Raw genomic sequence first — 6,393 nt, forward strand, 5'->3', positions numbered from 1 at the left:
ACGGGTAGCGAAAACAAATGGATTAGTAGTTTATTAGTGGCATATGTATGAAATAAAAGAAAGAAGAAAAAAAAGCCAAGTGCTAATGTCTAGCACATGCCAACCTGAGGGATGCAATTGCGCTATTTGTTTACGACTGTGCCCTCATAGGGGATCTTTTCGCTGCATTATTTTGGTCCGTGCGCACTTATCGGTGCTGGGTCACGGATGGGCTCGGAGGCCATCTTTTCGTCCGTGTGCACCTTTTGATGCTGGGTCACGGGTTGGGCTCGGTGGCCTCTTTTGTATGTGCTCTTTGGCATCTTTCACAGCTGACAGCCGTGCATGTCCCCGTGTTGGCGATGTAGTCTATAGAATTAGGGTTAATAAACCGGTAACGTTTTAACTAAATTTCCGGTATGGTACTAATATGTTTATGGTTAGCGATTTGCGTCCGCACCTGCCTCAACGGAGCGCCCACCCAAGCTGCTCGCATCGTCCCTGAGCTCCACCTCTTCCGCTCAAAAAAAAAAAGAAAAAAAAAAGAAAAGAAAACCTCTTCGTTCTGCAGGCCGATTCATTCCTCCCCTCCCCTCCGGCCTCCCCCACCGCCGCCTCCGCCAACCACCGCCGGCCTCCGCCCTCGCCCTCGCCCCCACAGCTGGTGACCTCGTCTACCTCCCCTCTCCTCTCCCCTCCTCTCCTCTCCTTATCAGAAGAGAAGAGAAGAGAAGAGAAAAGGGTGGTCGGGCGACCATGCCAGATGCGCCCACAACCGGCCGGCGACCACAGCACGTCATCGTCATCGTCATCGTCGAAAACTCTTCTTCCACCTCCCTCCCAGATTCATGTGCTGCTCTCGGTAGGTAGGTAGGTTGGTTGCAGCTTCCTGTTGCTCTCATGCATCTCGGTCACGGATCCAACATCAATCACTAGTCTTTTCTCACGCTGCAGGTGCACGCCAAACCCTAGCCGCAGCCCGCAGCGCTAGCTGTTGCTGTCAAAGTTTGCCCGGCACAAGCAGCTCCGCTACCAGGACACGGACGGACCGCTCAAATCCATGGATTTCTTCGATTCCGTTCATGCTTGCCGGGGAATGAATTGATTGGATGCGAAAATTGCATTTTGCTGCAGGGGCATGACGGAGTGAACCTCATCGACTCGCCGCATCTGGGAAGGTAACAATCCATCCACATTGGATGCTCTGTTTGCCCAGCTCAATATCTCACCATCATGCACTTGTACTCAACAAAATGCTACTATTAAGACTCGTCTGTATTTGAAAGTAGGCATGTTTGTCGATGGCTGCTTTGATAGCCAGTTCAGCGAGCACATAGGTTTGAGAGAAGAACCATTTACAACCATGACAACATTGAAAATATTTCTATCCATGAGTCATCTGCTATTTAGTCACATTTAAAACCATGACCACATTTATAATATTGGTATTTTTTAGAAACTTTAGGATTGAGCAAGCACATAGGTTTGGGATGAGAGAAGAATCCGTTGCATCAAATGGCGCAAAAGCCCGATTCAAACGAAGAAGCAAATAGAACTATTTTGCTTAACTTACGAACGCACATCGATTGTCTTGGTACTGTAACCTTGTTATTGAATCGATATGAATTTTTGAAATAACTTTGCAAATTGAATATACAGAGAATATTTTTTGTCCTATAGCGATCCTACAAAAGCTTTTTCAAAAGTAGCTTAAGCTAGCGGCTCACGAATGTTACCTGTGACTTCTACTCCACCCCCTTTCTCGCATGCATCTAGAGGGGCGAGCGGGAAGCAGAAACCGTGCAGGGCCCACGATCCTCGCATGTGGCGCGGCAGGAGAGGCTCCCCGCGCTCCCAAAGACGGGCGACCCAGCCAATCAGGTTCTGCCTGACCCCGCACGTCTTGCCCCGCTCTGAACTCACCGCGTGATCAAAACGGGAACAATAGATTTCCAGCGACGATCCAACGGCAACCAGTGAAATAAAGACGAGTTTGACGAAGATCTAATGGACGACAACGATGCAAATCGGGGGGGCACCGGGGAGACGAGTTGGGCAGCCACCTTATAGGTTTAAATAGTCAACCAAATACGAGCATCGTTTCATTCCTCGACAAAATTAAGCATCGGTTAGTTATTATTAGCTTGTATAGGTTATTCAGGTTGTTATGTTGGCCCAAGTAGGTTCTTCTTTTGATATGTACAGCCATATACTCCTCATGCCTGCAGTTCACCATGACATGGTTGACTTGTGCCAGTGTAGAAAATCGTATAAATGCTGGTAGAGTGATTAAAAATCATAACATGGTATTAGTTTGTAGGTTATTTTTCATATGCCTAAGTACTATGGCGCAAACAATTTTTCAAAAGTAGCTTAAGCTAGCGGCTCACGAATGTTAGCTGTGACTTCTTCTCCACCAATTTGTCTCATCTTCCTTGGTAAACAGTTGTAAACTAATGTGATTGTCAACAAAAGGTGGTGCTGCAGGAGAAAATCAGCAAGGATTTGCAAAACACACAGTACAAAGGCTTGCACCACTCCAGAATCTATCTGAATTCATCACGGTACACTTCGCAGATGCTGCACTAATTTCCAGGGTTTATAAAACCTATTCATCCGCATGAGACTTGCCCCTTTTCCATAGTGGTGCAGCCGGTTTAGATCATCAAGCATGCACATTAATCATGTATCCCGAGAGAGTATTTCATCATCAGAATAACATTCTTACTGAAGAAAAATGCTAGCTATATAAGTGCACATACCTAACCAAAATTAACAACAAATATTGCAATAGGTAGAGACCTTTCCATCTCAATTGCAGAATGATCAGGCTCCATATAAAATAAAAATCAGTATAGCCTCACTGAATAACTCATCATCAGGTAACAACAGGACACCAACAGCCGCTGCCACGTGTTGGTTCAGTTTCTTCGGGTAACAACCCAAGGCTCATACTTATGCATTGGTGATCTGCCTGAACCATCAACATATAAAGATAAAATTGACCTTAGTACCAGGAGAACCCATTGCATGCCTTCTTCTGTAATAATATACCCCAATCACAATTTTCTTTTGCAAAATAAGCAGCCACTGTTTATTACCTCTCTCACCCTCTGTCAAATCTTAGCTTCAACTCAAATCATTCAACGATGAAAACTACTGGGGATGCAAAAACACACAGACTCATACAGAACTATGGAGGACAATTTTTCAACAATGCAGAGTTCACAATTTTCTGTATCCAAAGAATTTTATATGAACCTTGCATCCATGGTCCAACAGCAAACAACAGGGCAATATCATGTGTGACTTTTGTTGTCTGAAACTAAGGACAAACATTACAGACAATTATCAATGATTATATGCTCCCCTGGATTTGTTATAACAAATGTTAAGAGCAAAGTATGTTAATGGCAGACTTCATGTTAATGAAAATGAAAATAGTGTGTATTCCATATCAGACCGCTTTTTTTCTGCAACCTTTTAACTTAACTTCAGTGTGACTTGATCTTGCCGTTGATGGCTTTATTTATGAAGTCAGACACGGTGCCTTATCTCTAAACAAACTAAACGAAATGCGCCGGATGACCCGACAAAAAAGGCGAGCGCACCGGATGCGCCGGATGACCTGGAGAGAAGACGCGTGAGTGGACAACCTCGGCACAACACGTGCAGTAGTCAGCCAACAACTCTCTCCAGCCCCAGAATAATCGAAGAGATATGGCTTGCACGCAGCCCACCAGCTGACGTGTAGGACCAGCAGCAATCTGGCCCACCCATCATCTTGTGGTAGGAAGACGCGGGTGTGCATGCGTGGACTCACCCCTATCTCGCATGCATCCAGAGGGGCGAGCGGAAAGCAGAAACCGAAACCGTGCAGCGCCTACGATGCTCGCTTGTGGCGTGGCAGGAGAGGCTGCCCGCGCTCCCAAAAACGGGAGAACCAGCCAATCAGGCTCTTCCCGAGCCCACACGTCATCCCCCACTCTGAACTCACTGAGCGGTCAAAACGGGAACAATAGATTTCCAGCGACGATCCAACGGCAACCAGCGAAATAAAAACGAGTTTGACCAAGATCTAACAGATGACAACGATGCAAATCGGGGGAGCACCGGGAAGACGAATTGGAAAGCCACCTTATAGGTTTAAATACTCAACCAAATGCGAGCATCGTTTCATTCCTCGACAAAATTAAGCATCGGTCAGTTATTATTAGCTTGTAGGTTATTCAGGTTGTTATGTTGGTCCAAGTAGGTTCTTCTTTTGATATGTACAACCATATACTCCTCATGCCTGCAGCTCACCATGACATGGTTGACTTGTGCGTGTGTAAAAAATCTTATAAATGCTGGTTATTTTCCCATCAGCTTGTAACATGGTATTAGCTTGTAGGTTATTTTCCGTCTGCCTAAGTACTATAGGAGCAAACATTTGAAGTCAACCCCATCGTCTGTACTCTACAATGTAGATGAACATACATGCATTGCAGTTTGTTTTATTATGTGCTTGCCATGTAACTAACCTCCACTTGTCCATGCAGGTATTAGGACGAGCAGCAGCAAATCAGCCTGATGAAGAAGCGCCTGACACCACACCGGGTGCAGGAGGCGATGTTGATTAAGCTGATGGCACGAAGAAGGCTGTGACCACAACCTGGATCTATTGCTATCGATGGCAAACGGAGGCACCTCCCTCCCTCCCTTGTCTTTTACTATTATTTGTTGTTGTCAGCAAATCAGTAAGCAGTGTGCTTGTGGAGTTGGGTTTGGACTGGAATGTCCACCCAGCAGGTGCTGCTAGGACCCGAGGTTGAGTTAAGCTAGATGTGTTGCTGTTCTTGCTGTTATTGCAAGATGATGGCATCCCATAATAATCTGATGTTGCTGTACTAATTTCTTGAGTAGATGTTATATCTGTTGTACCTTCAATTGTTGTTGTTGTGGTTAATACTAGATAGATTTATCGTGTAGCTGCTGCACGTAGCCTCCAACTGTGGGTTGTTTATTTCGCCCTGAGTTGTGCCGCGTCCTTCCGAAGGGGCAGTCCAAGGGCATCATCTTGATGGTGACCTTGCGCGACTCTCCACCGAAGAGGGTGCCGAAGTTGACGGTGATGACATCGGTGGTGCTGTCCGTGGTCTGGGTGTAGCCAGTGTTGTCGGGCACCGCCATTGCTTTCAGGCCGTCCTCTTTCTTGGGTGTGAGGATGAGCTTCACCTTATGCACGACCACGGTGAGAAGGCGCCGCTCAGTATCTGAAAGAATGGCTTGGTGACGTTTGCCCTGTCCTGCATGCACACATTCGTGAAATATATCTCTTTCTTTTTACCTTTAGAGCTTGTTTGGAACTGCTCTACTTGCTAAAATTCAGCTCTGTTTCAGAAAAGACAAGCCAAACGGGGTAGCTTCATGATATGCCGCTTCGAAAAAACTAGAATATGGGCTACAACTTCAAAGTTTTTATGAAGCTCTTCACAGGGTGCTTCAAAAAGTCTAGAAGCTGGAGTTGAAGGGAAATTACGCATCACTGCCAGCAGTAAGTGGATACACCTTCATTTCTTTTTCCTCAACCAATCAAATAGATTGTTTTAATCAAATTTTCTGTTCTTGAAGCTAGAGCTAGATGGAAGCCAAACATTCTCTTGATAGTGCTATAGCTATTGTATGAAACTGCTTCAAAGTGAATTTGATAAAGTGAAGCTGATTTTGATGAAGAGGGGCAGTGCCAAACAAGCCCTTAGTGTCCTAAATCTCATTTCCTTTTTCCTCTACTGTTTTAAATCTTTGTGTCGAACAAACAAGGTAGTCATTGTCGTTGGGCACCGCCATCGCTTTCAAGCCGTCCTCTTTCTTGGGTGTGAGGGTGAGCTTCACCTCATGCACGAACACGGTAATAAAGTTGCCCAACATTTGGGAGAACGGCTTGATCATGTCCGCCCCGTCCCGCATGCACACACTCGTGAAATATATCTTTTTTTTCTTTACTATTTTAAATCTCATTTTCTTTTTCCCCTATTGTTTTAAATCTTCGTGTCAAACAAACAAAGTAGTCGGTGTCGTGGGGCACCACCGTCGCTTTCAGGCCGTCCTCTTTCTTGGGTGTGAGGGTGAACTTCACCTCATTTGCGACCACTGTGAGAAGGCCGCCCAACATCTGGGAGAACGGCTTGGTGAGGTTCGCCTCGTCCCGCACGCATGTGAAATCTATCTCTCTTTCTTTTCCATCTGTTGTTCTAAATTTCTTTCTTTGCCAGTTGTTTTCAGTCTTTGTGTCAAACAAATAAACAAACAAACGGCTCTTCTTTCATCGATTCCGGTAAATTAAAGCCCGTTTTAACATGACCATGCTTATATATCCCGATTCGACTTACCGAGCGAGCCCATCGCGGCCGTATACTGGAGCTCCAAAGCTTT

General features: G+C 45.5%; 1 long non-coding RNA gene across 3 annotated transcripts; it reads left to right on the top strand.

Moving 5' to 3' along the window:
* The first annotated feature begins 481 nt into the window (after window positions 1-481).
* Window positions 482-5,693, top strand: LOC123398284. 3 transcript variants are annotated; one of them, XR_006610129.1, is made up of 4 exons: window positions 487-849; window positions 934-1,157; window positions 4,521-5,515; window positions 5,593-5,693. It is a non-coding gene; the product is annotated as an uncharacterized LOC123398284 (long non-coding RNA). The 3 variants fall into 3 exon arrangements; XR_006610128.1 differs by having other exon boundaries at window positions 482-845; window positions 4,521-5,693; XR_006610127.1 differs by having other exon boundaries at window positions 507-849; window positions 4,521-5,693.
* The last annotated feature ends 700 nt before the right edge of the window (window positions 5,694-6,393 follow it).

This window comes from Hordeum vulgare, chromosome 5H (assembly GCF_904849725.1).
Source record: "Hordeum vulgare subsp. vulgare chromosome 5H, MorexV3_pseudomolecules_assembly, whole genome shotgun sequence".
NCBI lineage: Eukaryota > Viridiplantae > Streptophyta > Magnoliopsida > Poales > Poaceae > Hordeum > Hordeum vulgare.